The sequence below is a fragment of the Grampus griseus genome (assembly GCF_964374135.1).
Source record: "Grampus griseus genome assembly, chromosome: 15".
In the NCBI taxonomy this organism is placed as follows: domain Eukaryota; kingdom Metazoa; phylum Chordata; class Mammalia; order Artiodactyla; family Delphinidae; genus Grampus; species Grampus griseus.
This window is the reverse complement of record NC_139009.1, coordinates 50,231,358-50,247,802: the sequence shown is the minus strand read 5'-3', so window position 1 is coordinate 50,247,802 and position 16,445 is coordinate 50,231,358. Positions and strand designations below refer to the sequence as shown.

The following is a 16,445-nucleotide window of genomic DNA, read 5'->3' as shown; positions in this document are numbered from 1 at the left end:
AACCTGATTGAAATGTCGACTAAAAATCAATGCTGTTGACTAGTGATAATTTACTGCGTTCCCGGTGCTAAGTAGTTCCCCGCTTAAGAATGTGTTGGCTGGGCAGAGATTAGTGCAGGGAGTTGTGTGTGTCACAATGAATCAGACGCATTATAGGTCAGCCCTTTATTTGTTTCATCATGACTTTTACACAGTTGTCATGTAATTTATGGCTGCTTTCACATTGTCAAACATTCTCATTGCATCTTCTTCCTTAACACGCTCCTGACACAGACGTGCTGTCTTGGAAGGCTTGGTGTTATTTCCTAATCTGAGAGGAGGCCTATGAACCATCAAATTACACTATCTTTGGGCTAATCTAAATGCGCTGCAGATTAAAATCAGAGCTCATTTGTCCCTGATGCAAATTATTAAGTTCTAATTATAAATATCCATTTAATTACCCCATACATTTTTATTTTGCGGACCCTTTTGAGCACTGCTGTCTGCAACGGAGGGGGAGATGCATAGGAGACAGTCTGCGATAATTAATGTACACTCCCCAAATGGTAAAGGATAAACATATGCTGCTTTGTTTGTCTTATTTATTGATTGATTAGATGTATAGAGATTTTGGCATCGGCACAATTCGAAGTTGAAATCCTTTTAAAAATGAAAACTATTTAAAAATCTTTGGGGAAAGAAAAAACACAATATAGCCAACCCAGAGCTTTCAGTTAGAACACGTTGTCCTAAAATATGGGATTTTAACCAGATTCTAAATTTGATCCAGTCTAGATTTTGCAGGAGTTAAGAGTGAGAGAAACCATACCTGTTTTGCACCTAGAATGTGAAATCACTGTTATAGAAAAAACTGTAATCTTAAAAGAAAAAACCCAAAAACAATATTCTGGTTTCCAGCCCTGCCACTATTTGCTCCTAGGAAACTCCAGTATCTGCCTGTAAGAGGAAGACAGTTCAGTTGAGAGCGTTGTGATGAACCGTTTTCAATTACCAAACAAGAAAGTAAAAACAAAAAGAGAGTGATAAAATAAAAGTTTGTACTAGACATTTACTCTTCCATGAAGGCGATGGAAAAATGACCAAGACTGGTTTGGGGGACGGTGAGGATTCAGGTCTTTTGGGATTTTTCTAGAACCAAACTTGGACTTTTAATGATAGTAGAAAGACACTGGTCTGGCAACCAGTATGCCTGGCTTCTGACCCTGAGCTGTGAGACCTTGGGTTCCCTTCATTTCTTGGTGTTTTAGTTTCCTCATCTGTAAAATGGGTAGTCTGGACCAGCTGGGTCTTTAAGCCCCCGTCATATACTAGCGTATACTCTGAACACCACAGGCAGATTCCCAACTGCCTCTCCTTCCTGCTCTTTTTGGAATCTGGCTGCTGAATGGGGCTCACCTGCAAAGAGGCCAGAATATTTTCTTGATTTGCCTCAAAGTTGGAAGCGACATTGGAGATGAAGGCTTGGGTTCATGATCCCTCGGCAGAAAGCTTAAGAGCAACTTTGCAATTGCTGGAAGCAAAATGGAAGCATGGTATAATGGAATGGTGATAATTCACAGAAGTTTCCAGCCTTACAAGATTTCTCCATCTTTTAATTATAGCAAGCTGTTTTTTTTGATAAACTCTAAAGAGTGTAATGTGTATTTTCTCCAAGTTTGCTTTTTTGGGCAACTGTAGCTGTGTCAAAATAGAAATACGTTTGACAAAGAAATCAGTTGAATTCAAACAACCAGGTATTTTAAATTCAATTAACTGACTGAATTCAGGGATCTTTTCCTCCTTCCTCCCCGCAGAGCTGATTTCTCTGTACGGACATAGCCTACATATGCTGAGTTCTTGGAGTTACAAATTCTTGCTTGTTAAAGGCATCCGATGCAACATGTTTAGAAGAACTCTCCCTCTGTTAGTGTTGAAGACAGCATAAATTGAAGGAAAAATGTTCTTTTTTTATTCATCATGTAGGTAAAAGCATATGGCTGCTTCTGGGACATGTGATCTTTGCAATCCATTTTCTAAACTTGGTGTTTACCATTGACTTAGCATGGATGTTTCCGTTTTCCAGGCTGTCCAGCAAATACCATTGATACGTGGCATTAAATTAGATGTAAAAGGATGTTTTCAGAGGCATGCTGAAAGCCAACATTCAAAGTTAACCCTTGGATAATGATTATCTGACACTTTCTTTTATTATCCCACGTGCTAAGAATAAGGGGGAAATGAACCAGTTGTGAAATACGTGGTTTTGGTAGGACACAGGCACTCTTGAGATCTATAGCTTCAATAAAAAAGTGATTTATTTAAATTACTGCCTCTTTAATTTATAATCTTTTAGGGATTTTTTTTATTAGGAGTGCTCTATTAGGGTGCTGATAATCAGCTATTTCAGAGTTTGTATGCTCTTCTGTCTCTGGTAAAAAAAAAAAAAAATGTTGGGGAAAAAATCCCCAACAGTGAAAAGGAAAAAATTTAGCTCTAACTTAAGCCAAATGAATATAACGGACGGATCGAATGAATGGCAGCCACCTAGAGGCACTATTTTCCCCTTCGGTTATTACCTGAAGAGAAAGCACGATAACGTTCATGCCAAAGAGATAGGCGACAAAATATGTATTCAGATATGAAGTTTAGGATTTCATAGCCCGATAGTCTCTCTCTCTCTCTCCCCTCCAATTGTATTGTGCAAATGTATCAGCTGTTGTATTGTTAATGTCTGATAGGATGCTGCTGCTAGGACAGTCTTGGCTTACTAATGGGGTCAGCTGTGTCACAACGTGATATATGGATTATGTTTACCGTGGCATATTTTGTTTGCGAGCTGGGCTGTGAGATGGGAGCAGATGATAAATGAAGATACCCTCCAGTTTTCACACTAGTTCCTGTGGTCCCGAGTCTCCAAGACAATCACAAGCAGTGCTGACAATGGAGAAGTATTTATGGGGGCATAATTGACTTCAGAGTTTCACATCTCTGGCTGAAGTTTAAGATGTGATAGTCCATTATGTTAATGTCTTTATTTACAGGTCCTATTTGACTTCAGGGTTTTGTTGCTAAAACCTTGGTAAATTCGTGAATCTTTGGGCTATAGTTAAATGACTTTCCAGTGGCTTTCTGTGCCTGGATGATTCATTTGCTTTGGCTCCTGTGTGTGTGTATGATTACTAAGTTTATTTCTCAAGTTTCACTGGCAATGAATGATTTTTCTTACTGGAGTCTTGTGTGGTACACCTATAAAAGACTTGTGATGCCTTTTGAAAAAAAATTCCCCAATATAGCAACACTATTGTCATGAGACATAGCATATATATACACATACACACATTCATACATACATACAAGCTACATGAATACACATATACATACATTACATGTATATACTGTGTGTATATATAGTGTGTGTATATACAGTGTGCGTGTGTATATATATATATATATATATATACACGCACACATACTCTATATATACATATAGAGAGAGAAACATTGAGAAAGTAGGAAGATCTTTAGATTTACCATGATTCCATTAAGTTAGTATAAAAGTTTTAAAAAATCGTTCATGTGAATACCTCTTTTCATCGAATTCTGATTTAGGCAAATAGCATCCTCATACTATTTGTCTTTGAGGGTCTGTTATTCACATAGCCCTAGATTGAAGGGCATAGTTGCAAATTTAGGGACAATAATCTCAAGCTGAACTCACGTATGGCCGCCTGTACCTTTTGCCTTCGCTGAGTTGAGAAGGCTGGTTTTTCTCTTGCTCGGTGTCTGTAACACTTGTTGCCTGAAAGTCCCTTCTTCAGAGTTCTGCCAGGAGTATATTTCCCCTGACCTGCCTCTGCATCTGGTTAAATGGACTTCAGTAATCTGTACAGTTACTTCTTACTTATTTTATATCCTGAAAGATATTAAGTCCAACAAGCTTTTACTCACCGAGTCTATAGAGAAAACGGCCAGGCAATTTTTGTTTCAATCTCCGTGTCTCTCTGGAGCAGTAGTTCCAGAGGCTGATCAATAGGTTTTATTGTAGACCTTACTGTCTTTAAAAGCACTGTGACCTTATCCTGTCTAAAAATAGTATTTGCTCTTGCCTGTGGAACCTTGACCTGTGAAAACCCATTTGGAACATAAGTGACATATCTAGTCAGCTGTATATCCAAGACATGCTCTGTTAATGAATTCTGTGCAGAACTGTCCAAGAGAACACTTTCTTCAACGGAAAATAAATACCGGTTCTGAACACTGGGAGTGCACCTGCCTGCCCGATGCGGTGATGAGCCACCTGGTGGGGAGTAAGGGAGACTCGGGGGCTGGTGGGCATTGAGAGGGGTGAGGACCCTCACAGAGGACTTTCGGAGCGTGCGTTTGACCCCCAGTAGGGCAAGGAACTGCAAGGGGCAGGAGTTTGGGCTAAAGTGCAAGATAGCTTTAAACAAAGTCTGTCACCCTTTTTAGAGAGTGTGATTCTCCCAATGCTTTCCTTGGCAGCTTCAGTCTCGAACCCTGGTGAAAGGGATTCTCCCAAGCATAACCTAGATGGAAAGAAGTATTTCAGAGTCTAAAGTAACTTCCCTATTTAATGATAAGAAATTACTTTCACTTTATTTATTTTTTGGTGTGATAATGGTTTTGTGGGTTTTTTTTTTAAAAAAAGAATCTTTATCTTTTAAAAATACATACTGACGTATTTACTGATGAAATGATAGGATGTCTGGAATCAATGTAAATAATCAGTGGGCAGGGTTGGCAATAGTTAAAACAACACTGGCCGCGAGGTGCTAGTGGTTGAAGTTGGATGATGCGTACCCGCGAGCTGATTTATCGTTCTGTCTACTTCGGTATATATGTGAGATGTTCCCGAAAATAAAGGCGCTGCCTGAGTGGTAAAGAGCAAAATGGCCTTGTTCGGTGGGTATTGTTTCTTCACCAAGGGTTTGGCTCAGAGGCAGTGAAGAGGCAGGGGTCCTGTGGTGAAGAAATCACCTGTGAGCCCAAATCTTGCATCTGAAAGGTTTGCTGTTAAGGGGGTCGTCTTAGCATCTGCACTGTGCTCCATGCTCCTGGAAGAAAAGAGAGCCCATGGGTTTTTTGGTGCACGAAGAAGAGTTGGAGGTGGAGTTTGACCAAGTTTCAGCACCGGTGCCTCTTCTCATCCTGGTGGGTGTTAGGAAGAAGGAGGTGGGCAGTGGCCACTCCCCTGATAGTGTCGAGGAAGACAAGGCTCTTGGGCCTTCCTGTGGCCGTTGGAGCCCTGGCTGTTAGAGAAGCGTGGTTTGCCTGACAGGAGGCTGACCACACTCTAAGGAAGAAGGGGACAAAAAGTGCTAGTCAAGGCAGGACTGGGGCACAGCCCCCGACAGATGAAAGGCAGGGGTGCAGTGATTGCACAGTCATAGAGGGGCCTCGCGTTCTCCTGTGTAGCAACAGCCGGGACGGTCACCTGCCTCCTGGAAGCTGAGACCAGCCTCTCTGAGCCATCCCCAGGCATGGGTCCCCCTGGTTTCACAAGATGTCTGCTCCTGCTTGCTTCATGTGGAGGCTATTATTAGCAAGTGTCACTCAGTTATCTTGAGAGTGGCGCTTTTAGCTGCCATCTAAGTGGCAGCTTGGGTTTATAGCAGATTAAATTAAATTTTAGGCTGGTTTGGCTTCACTGGCAGTAGACAATAGGAGCAGCTGTTGTAGAAATGTATCCTGGCACCCTCCAGGACCAGTGTGTGCGTGTGCACGGGCGCACGTGCTCAGAGGCGCACCTGTGGGAGTTCCGAGCATGCAGGTGACTCTTGGGTGATTCGGGACCTGATAGGCCATCGTTGAGGGAATGGGGAAGATGCCATTGTCTGGGGCTGACTGCTGGGCTACACCTCCTTTTTCTCTTCTCCCCATTTCATTCCTTCTTCAAAAAAATGTTCAGACAGATAGTTTCTCCAACTTGGTTTGATTGTGCCTGGTTAGCAAAGGAAGTGCACAAAGCTGGAATAATCTTTCTGCTGTTTGCACATCCATGTCAGTGTTTTTCTGCAAAGAAGGGGCTAAGCTTGCATAAAAACACCAGTGGAAACAAGCAGAGAAGGGTGTGGATGACTTCTGGCTTATTGCAGCGTGGGGACCAAGTTGATCTGATGGGTGATGTAGGCAGAATGTCTGGCTGCCCCCTGTCCTGCTTTATGTCTTGGATTCCTGTAGGTCCAGCAGGCAGACCCGCATGGGAGTGGGAGGAAGGTTTTGGCTCTTTTAGACGCAAAGATCTTCTCCTTGGTGCTTGTGCCTGGTGTGGCTGTGCCTGTGAATCGAGGACCTTTATGCCTTGTACTGTTGAGTCAGAGCGAAGCAGTGCACATCAACATCACTTTTAAAAAATGCTTCCGAAAACTCTGTGGGGATAATTTCTCTTTCTTAGAAGCAGAATGCAAATGTGTACGTTATTGCACAGAAGGGCAATGCTCTTTACTTTTATCATCTCGATTTAAAAAATTCTGTGGCACTTGAGTTCAGTTCCTCAGACTCCAGAATTTATACTCACTGATTAGTAATACATTATGCAAATAACTCAGTTTACATATCCAAATACTGTTTGCATCATTCACACCTCATGTCTTGGAAAAAAAAAGTGAAATGTTTCCTCAAAATAAACAAAACCTGCAGAAGAGTTTATTGTAAGGGTGAAAATTAAAGAGGCACCCATTTGCCTGGGAACTTTTGAGGAAAATTTTAATGATACTCCTGCATAAATCATTTTGCAAAGGTTTTTTATTTATTTATTTTTGGCTTTTGCCCATAGGCCATGCCTTTCAAGGTATAGTACGTTATCTTTGGCTTTCTGCAGTTTTCAATTTTTGGAAAAAAGAAGCCATGACACCATTACGCATTTGTGCATAAATACATCAGCTGTAAGTGAAAATTCAAGCTGAATTATTTGAAGGAGGTACAATAATTGCTTACCAGTGACATGAGTTTTCTGCCAGAGAGAGGGGAGAGTAAGTAGATGCAAACTTTTATGCTCTTTGTCAAGAGAGAGTTAAGTAAGCATGGCCATGAGTGCTTAAGTTATAGGTTGGCAAATGGCAGTGCCAAACGAAAGTGTCTTTTAGCAGCCAGTGGGTTTCTTGTCACTAGAGTAATTCAGGAGAACACTGGATGTGACCTGGAGCCCCTGTCTGAATAAGCACATTCCCGTGGCCACGTGAATGTCTAAACCAGTGGCTTTGACCTCACGTGTCAGAACAGAATTGGCCTCAGCCATCTGCCCAGGATTTCAGCGGTTCCAACCTCACCCTCTGGAGTAGTTCCCTTAATGCTGTTGCAAAGTATGTCAGATTTTGGGAGAAATTTCCTTGAGAAGGCAGGAAGGATGGCAGGAAGGGAAGAAAGCAAGGGGGGACCTTATTTTCTCTCTGTGGCGTGAATGCTGTCATCTTTCTCGGACGATGCTCCGCACCCATCCCTCCTAAAAGGGTATAGACACGTTTTGTGCACCACGTGAAGTCAGCGTTCCAACATGTTTTTAATCTTTAACTTGCACATCGCTAGAAGTCTGATGTACTGACTTTCAGCTGCCTGGAGATAGTTCAGGGCACAGCACCTGACAGGTGTAATGTTTTGTGTTTTATGTCTGAAAAATGCCTTAAAGATGTTGATACCCACATTCTGAACATGCATGATCCTCCTTGCTCCACTTTTACACCTACTTTTTTTGGCAGCCTGTGTCTGATAGGGCCCTTGGTGTATTTGGGAGACAAGAATCTTCTTGGCCTGGCATTACCTGCCAGAGTGTCAGGATTGGGAAATCCCAGGACTCTTCATTTTCTCTCCCGGGTTAAGAGATGTCTGCCATAGCTCGCATTTTGCTGTCGATTGTGGGGAGACAGATTTGGTGGGTGCTGTGGCTTCAGGTCTCAACTTGAATGACGGAAGGTCAGCAACAAGCAGCCCCCTGAACTGTCGCCGTGAACAACTGTGTCGATTTTTGCCAGGAGGCATGTTAATGGGGTCCATCCAGCTTGACCTGAGCCTGAGGAGTCATTGCTGGGTCCTCAGGATGCCCTGCGGCACCCCGTCTCACGTCAGCCTCTGGATGGACTTTTAAGGGAACTCTGTGATGATGAGCAGCCTCTTAATATTTCCTCAGTGTTCTCTGGTGGGCTGTTCCCCACCCCAACCCCTGCCCCCGCCAGCGTGTGGCGATTCTCAGGTGGAACGCGATGCTCCTCACCTTGTCCGCCAGGTCCGTGTGTGTGAGAAACTGACATTTTCACGTGCGATGTCCTCCCAGGCTGGGCCCCACCTCTTGCTCTCCACTTGAGTAAGTGTATTGAAATTCAGGTGAGTTGGAATGCCATTTTACAGGCACAATCTTGAGTCTACTCTAACGCAGACACTTCCAAAGTAAATACATTTTATTAGTAATAAGTGGTAACATTTCTCTGGACTCACTTCCCTACCGGCTGCAGCACAGCCATGCGGAACCGAGAGTCTGAGCCACGCCGCCTTCCCCTCCAGTGCCTTAGGCGAAGGGGGAGCGGATGCTGGTGGAGGGAAGAACCAGGCAAGGTGATGTCAGGCCCAGCGTTGTTGGAGGGAGTTTGGGCCTGATTTTGTCTTTTTAAATTAAGTAGCGGAATCTCAGTAATTAAAGTGTTTTTTTTAAATTTTTTCTCTCCCTAAAATTGACTTTCAGGGCAAGGCTTCTTGTTTCTCATTGACCAGAGTAGCTGCAGAATCACAGATGACAGTACAAGTCTTTGGGCATGGACATCTTCCTTCGTGCAAGGGGGAAGTAAATACTTACTGAGCATCTTCTGTGTAGATGTAGAATTGTGAAGTCCTGTTGTTTCCTGTGTCTTTTATAGATGAGGCATGTTGAGGCTGAGCGGGGAGTCAGGTGCCTAAGTCTACTCACCAGGCAGTGATAGAACTGACAGAGCCCGGGGCCTCACACTTTCATCCCTGGCTTCATCCCTGGCCCTCTGTCCCAACTCTCCTGGCCCAGCGGGACCCAGGGTGGCCCTCCTGCACTTCTTCTCAGAGACCCGTGCTACTCCCAACGCTTTTAGGTATGACAGCTGCAGTGGTTTTCAGAACTGGAGCTTTTGCTGGGGGAAGATCCCGGAGCTCTCTGGGCAATGCTAACCTAGGGATTCCGTGGTTAAAACCCAAACAACAAACACCCAACCACCCGGGCCATTGCAGAGGGTGGTCGTGTTGCTTTGCCTTGTTCCTTTCCACGTCCTCTGCCCGGTTTTGAGTGGGCCTTCCCGCCCCGTTTCCTGATAGGGCTCCCGTGCTGTGGCAGTTCTGAAGTTTGCACCGGGTGCGTGTGGAACAGCTTGGCGTTGTATCCAGATCACAGGACAGATGGGGTAGATGGAGTTGGGGTGGTGGTGCCCCTCTCCGTGCAGATGGGTCCTGAGAAGTGGTCGGTCCAGCCTCTTCCTCCACCAGGGCTCTATTTTTAAAGACACCTCTCCTTATCTGGAAATCCTTCCTTTCATCTGCCTTAAATCCCTTATGCTTCAGTTTAAACCCGTTTCCTCTTCATTCCAGAGAAGACAGAGGATCTCATCACCAGCTCTGGGCCGAAACCCCTCATAGTTTAGAATTCTTTGCTCTACTCCCTGCCACAGACTCCTTCCTGAGTAATCTCTAGTCCCTAAACTTGAACTCATAGAGCTATTATTTTTAAACCCATTTATTATTTTTGTCCCTCTCTTTAGAACTTCCTGGTCTCCCAGCTCTTTTACTCACACGTTAGTCTAATTACTGCTGAGTGCAATGACAAGATGCCTTAGTTTTCCACATTCCTTTCCTACAACTGCACTCAGGTATCTTTGCTTGTTTTTAAAAGACCAGCGCTTCATTGATGACTCATGCGCAGCTTGATGTCCACTAGGAACCCTAGATCTTTGGCAGCCATCTTTTTTTTTTTTTTTTTTTTTTGCGGTACGCGGGCCTCTCACTGTTGTGGCCTCTCCCGTTGCGGAGCACAGGCTCCGGACGCGCAGGCTCAGCGGCCATGGCTCACGGGCCCAGCCGCTCCGAGGCATGTGGGATCTTCCCGGACCGGGGCACGAACCCGTGTCCCCTGCATCGGCAGGCGGACACTCAACCACTGCGCCGCCAGGGAAGCCCGGCAGCCATCTTTAAGTGCAGTTAAACTTTCACTCAACCGTGTGGATGCCACACCTCTCCCTTGCCAGAGACCCTTCTCTGTCCTTGTCTACACTGAACTTGGTCCTCCCCTTCTGTCCCAAGTTCCCTGGCCACCTTTCTGCTTCACCGGGTGATGGAGAGTTATGATCCTGTCTCTGGAGGGGCCTCCTCCCTCTTGGTTCCTCTCCCACTGACAACTTCACGGAGGCTGAGAAATACAGTGAGTGGCTTTTCTTGCCTCACTCGCTGCTGGAGAGAGCTGTTCATAACTTTCCTCTGACATCTGGAGAGCATAGGTTTTGGAGGAGCAGAGCCCAGATTCCCCACGAGCCGGCAGAGCCAAGTCTTTTTTGAGTTTCCAGCACAACCTGTGTTAAAATAATAGGAGTTGGTCCTTGTGTTTAATAGTAGAACAGAGTCTAAGTGCACATCATAAGCACATCTTTTCTGTGTGCTGGGGTGAGTGGAGGTGACCGTGAGTGTGTAGGATGATATGAAGAGCATTACAGACATGGGAAAGCATTTCAGAGCACACAAACATGGCATGAGTAATCGCAGGCTTATAGCCACAAGGCTGCATTTTCAGTCCCTGCCTCCCTTTTTTGTACCCCAGTTCAATCAGTTAAGATGGAAAAAACGTGATGAGAAGAGGGGCCACCCGCCCTTCGGACTCCAGTGTGTTTGTAGCCCAGGACACCTGCATGAGTGGGGACCCGGCAGAGCCTGGAGAACATGCCCTGCTTGGCACTTTCTCGGACTGACTGGCTCACTTCCCGTTCTGCCTAGCCCAGAGGTGACTCGGTAATCCCCGCCGTGTATGACCGCACGGTGAGCTACGTGGGCTGGGAACTTCTGCCTCCAGTCTCAAGTCAGGAGCAGAAATGGGGCATCTGGGAAGCTGGGTGATCAGACGTCGGTTGGAAACGCCTGTGTCCGTGTCAGACCCCTCCGTGCACTGCCATGTGCTCCTTTCCTGAAAGCACTGGGCTGTGTTTCAGGGAAGAGGGAGGTAGCCAAACCCCACATACATGCACTGAAGGCTTGTTTCTGTGTTGTCTGCCCCCTGGGCTGGAGCTCCAAGGCCCTTTCTGCAGGTAACTAAGAACGTCTGAGCCTGGACCTGGCACAGCCCTGACGGTCGCTTTCCTTGGAGAAAGGGTCGCTCTGGGATTAGTGAGAAGGCATCCGTAGTATCCACATTGCCTCGTGGGTTTGGTGTTTTCTCCTCCCCAGACTATAAGCTTTTTGAGAGCAGGGATCGTGTTTTATTTTTTGTGTTTTCATGCCCCACATAATGCTGGTTCATCATGGGATTTAATTCATACTTCGTTCTGGCTGACTGATTGGAAATGGAAAGGCCAGGCTTTGGATCGGATGCTTCGGCTCCCCGAAGTGGAAAGGTGCCGAGGCTGGACAAGTTTGTTTTCCTCCTTGTTCCCTGGGGAGGAGATGAGAGAGCTTGGAGTTGGGATGAGGGATGGCATCTTTGCCGCTTTCACTCTGTGCTCGCCTTTTCTCTTGGCCAAGCAGTAAGGTCTCTGCTTGTAGTTCCTGCCCCTTCTCACCTGAAAGTGGGTGCGGGGAGGCTCCTCAGGGCTGGGCAAACACGGGGAGGGCAGCTAGGGGTTCCCCTGGGGGTGTGGGAAGCTGGGAGCCGCGTCCTGCAGACAGCCTGGGGCTTACCAGAAGGGAGTACGGCTGTGCTCAGAGGGACTGAGTACTGCTGTCCTCCTGGCAGCTCTGGCTAACGCTGGGTTGTCTTTGGGTGATTCTCTCTTTTTTTGGTGTACGTGTATGCAAGACCTTTGATATTTGAGTAGGGAAATTCTCGCTTCGTGTTACCCTCTTCAGTGTGTTGGGAAGAGAGTCATCCAGACCAGCTAGATTTCTTTCATAATAAGAAAGAACCTCAACTGAATGCTATGTTTAGGTGGCTTGTTCTCCAAGTCCCAGGACTGTCCAGAAATGGGTTCCTCAGAAGGACCAGTCTCAGGACTCCTGTCCCATCAGTGGCCAGGGAAGCCCACAGCCTTCTAGTTGAGCTGTGATCTTTCTCGTGGTACTCCTACCTGCAGGAGGTGGCCAAGCATGAAAGCTTTCCCCTTGGAGAGCGGTTAGAGCACTGCTGGCTGGCAGTGCTCCAAAGTATTGGTAGCCCGGGACCCCTTTGTAGGTGTTGACCCAGCTGTGCTCCATTCTAGAGCTGGGTCTCGCTTCTAATTTCCTGATAATGGTGCTATGGGGGTATTATTTGCTGTGGGAGCCCTTTTCCCATCCTGGCCAGGGTGGCTTCTGCTGTGGGTGAGAGTGGGCAGCCAGTCCTTTGAGGTTAGGGGAAAGGAGAGGGCCGGACAGGGAAGATCCCGGCAGGACTTGAAGATGTGCTCCAACAAAAGAGAAGCAGGAGTTCTTGCCGGAAGCTGGCCCAGTCCCCACGCCTGCCGAAGGCGCTGGCAGGGGTGGTGTGGCTTCCGGGCATTGGGCGGTGGCTTCTGCTGCAGAGTTGGGGGGGCACGGAAGCAGCATCTCCCTCACCATCTGGCAGTGAACACCGCTGAGGAGTGGGCCCCCGGAGGCAGGAACTCCACCTAGAGCCCCTCCGAGGACCAAATTCCTGGTCCCCTCCTTCTCCCACATTCCCCCATCGTGGAGCGGGGTTGACTGCACGGATTGGATACTGGAACAGTATTGGGATGTGCCTCAAACCTACTTAGCATGGGAGCCCCTTGCTCTGAGCATCCTCCTCCCAGGCGAGGCCCTTTCAAAGAGTAGTGCTGGACGAGAAAGTCATTCACCACCCTTCAGAGACTCTCCATGCATTTTGGTGGGGGGTGGGGCGAGTCCTCAAAACTCTCCCCGAAATGGGACTGTTCTGTGGGCCGCCCTTTCTCTGCCTGTCTCGGGGGTAACCAGGGGTGGTGGTGTGGTCAGATGTGACGTGCCGGCTTTTGCCCGGGGTGTTCTTTTTTGGGTGAGATTCGTCTCTGAGACAGCTCACAGGTGAAAGTCCTTTCTCCTTGTGTCACTGAGTGGCTTCCATGTGGGTTGGCAGTGTGGTCAGGTGTCCTCCTTCACCGTGGGTGTGCACTTCAGTAAAACCTGCCTGCTCTACCCCTGGTTAAAGGTGACTCATAGTTGAGAAACTGAAAGAAAATAAACCGACTTCACCAGACTGTGAACCTCTCCAGGCTCTGAACCAACTTGAAGCAACCTAGGGACGTCCTGGTACCCACATCATGGAAGCCTCTTAAATGAGATGAGCGATGTGAAGTTACTGGAGGCTTTCATTTCCACAGGATCAAAGAATTAGAGCTGAGAGGTGAAGCTGCCATCTAATCTCATTGTTAAAATTCAGCATGTGTTCATTGAGCACTTACTTTAATGCCTGGCACTGTGTTGGGTGCTGGAGACGGCAGAGGTAAACAAGACCAGGCAAGCTCCTGCTCGTGAAGCATTCTCATTTAGGAGAAGGGGTGTGTGTGTGGGGGGGTGCAAATCCCTTATACCCGAGAGCCAGACACGCAGCCCGAAAATCTAAAGGACCCAGGCCAAGAGAGGTGAAGTGACTTGCCCAGGCCACCCAGCTACCTAGCAGAGCTCAGCCACAGCCCAAAGAGGTTTTTCTGAGTCCCCAGTCCATGGTTTCTCTAGCACGTCATGCAGCCCGCTTTAGCGACTCCACAGAGTTAGATGTGGGGTCTAGGTGCCTTCTGGATCACCCCCTTAAAGCATCCCAGGTGAGCAGGCTTCCTCTTCTAACAGCCCTCCAGGGAAGCTGCATACAAAGCTTCCTTTGCAACTCCCAAAGCCAGTGTTTCTTACCCTTCCAAGTTGTTTGGATAAAGTTGCAGGCCCAGATGGCTGCATACTTCTTTTGGAGTCACTGAGATACTCGTATTTCTTGGGAAGAGTTACTGTGTCTTTGGCCCAGTAGTAAGTACTGAACCCATTCTTTTGCCTTTGAACACGCCTCCCATTACTGGAAGGACAACTTGGTGAGTTGGGTGTAGCAGATGAAGCACCTCACATTCTTATTTATTTGTGTGTTTGTTTGGAAAGAGAAAATAAATTCCCATTGACTTTACTATCCCTCTTCCTCCTGGAGACAGAGTGCACAAAGCTTAGAGGAGAATCAAAGGCACCCTCCCTGGAACCATGTCTAACATTACAAGCTTCTTCTATGCCTACTGTATTTTCAACTTATTACAGCTTTTCTGTGGCTCGGAAAAACCCTTGACTGAGTGATGATTGTTTTCATGAAGTGGTGCAACATGTAAAGCTACGGTTGTCATTAATAGTGCAGTTATGTAGAGTGTAGCTCTTTAAGCCTTCAGTTTCAAATCAGATTAGCGCTCTGTTAACTTAAAATAGCCCCCAAAAAGAAGAAAGAAAGAAAGAAAAAAAGGAGCTGTCGGAAATCAGAGGGAAATATTAACATTATGAAACATGTTAACAAGTGGCCATTAGCACTTTATGTCTGCATGAATAGCATCTTTAAGTGTTTTATCGGTAACAGAGTAGAGTGGAGTCACAGAGAATGGCATTACTTTTCAAATTGGCAAGTTCTTTAAATTCAGACTTCTCGTTATTGCCTGCCGGGGAGCATTTATTCACCTGTCAAAATGTGCGCCAGGGTGGGAAAAGGTACTTTAGCTTTTCTGGCTGATCCCGGGCTCTCAGGTGTGAGGGATTTGTCCTTTCACTGTGGCCCCCTCCACACGCTCCCCAGCAGGAGGAGGGAGAGCCTGAAAGCACAGATGGAGGAAGAGTAACGCCGTGCAGGAAGCTGGCTTCTCCGGGCTCTGCGCCTGGCCCAGGGCCCCTGCACTGCGCTGATGTGCGTGCCCACCTCTCTGTATGCCTCGATGGGTGGCTGGCTGCCAGGAGTGTATGGGGACCACTGAGTGGAGGTGGTGGAGAGCTCTGAAGGTTGGCACCTCCCCAGGCTCGAAGCCTCTTCTCCTTCTAGTGAGTCCTCAGAAGCCTTAGGGAAAAGACTCTAATTTGGTCTTGACTGGCCCCTCTCGAGTCCCCCCCCCCATTCTTCTTTTCCCCAAGCCAGCTGAACCCCTCCATTTATATTCTAATGCAAGATGCTCTTCGCCCTGGGCTTCAGGGCCTGTGTGGGCTCTGGGGGGAGAATAGAGTTTGCCTCACACTCAGACTGCAAAGCCCAAGTGCACCCAGATCGGGCTGCCTGGGTTGAGTTAGAATTCTGGAGGTTCACTCATTCATTTTTCAAGACTTCTTTTGAACACTTGCCACGTGCCAGGAACCGTTCTTGGTGTTGGACATATAGTGATGGTCAAAGCATTCAAATGTCGCTGCTCTTGTGGGACATTCTCGCTGGGGAGACGGACAATAAATGAATAAACAGGTGAGTTATAGAACATGTCAGAAGATGGCCAGACTGCTTCCCTATTCCAAAATAGGGAATGTGTGGTGAACATGCTTTTAACAGGGTGGTTAGCAAAGGCTCCCAGGAAGTGAGGCAGTCGCCATGTGGGTTTCTGGGGGAAGAGGGTTCCAGGCTGAGCGAACAGCAGATGTGAAGGCCTGTGCATAGCCTGCCTGGCTGTAGAGCAGGAGGGGTCCGGCGGTCAGAGTTGAAGGAGTCAGGGAGGCGGGTGGAGGAGACCAGCCAGTGCCCGCCTGTAGGCCGTTGTGAGGACTCTGGTTTTGACCCCACGGGAGATGGAAGCCACTGGAGGAGTGGCATCGTGTGGCTTAGTTTCCAGAAGGTCCTTTGGCTGCTGTTGAGGCAGAATCAGTCAGGAGACTGTCGCCACAATCCAGGCAAGACGGTGGCAGCTGGGATCAGGGGCCCAGGGATGTGAGAAAGGGTTGGATTCTGGACATATTTTGAAGGTGAAACCAACAGGATTTGCTGACAAGTTGAACGTGGAAGAGAGGCGTTAAGGTGGACCCTAAGATGTTTGGTCTGGTGCCTGGAAGGGTAGAGTTGCTGTTTTCCGAGATGGGGAAGGCATTGGGGGTGCTCGGGAGGATGGGATGCCCAGTTCGAGCTGTGGGCGGCTCCTCTCCCTCCGCTCCCCAACTTCTCCCCTTCATCCTCCTCTTCTTCCACTTCCTCCTCTCCTTAGGGCCCTGGGTGAGGGTTAGACTTACCCTGTTCAGGAAGGCTTGCCCCTTTTGGGGCAGTTAGGAGAGCTCTAGCAGACGGCCTGTAGCCAAGATGACCCATGTCAAACTCTAACTGTAGCTTTTTAGGGAAGGTGTTTCTCTGAACATTTATTTATTTATTTATTTATTTATTTATTTATTTTGCTGTACGCGGG

General features: G+C 47.2%; 1 protein-coding gene across 9 annotated transcripts in view; it reads left to right on the top strand.

Annotated features, from left to right (window-relative positions):
- Nucleotides 1-16,445, top strand: part of BCL11A (BCL11 transcription factor A) — a gene marked incomplete at its 3' end in the record, with an annotated part of 97,112 nt that overhangs the window by 25,955 nt on the left and 54,712 nt on the right. The gene's annotated exons all lie outside the window — the stretch shown is intronic.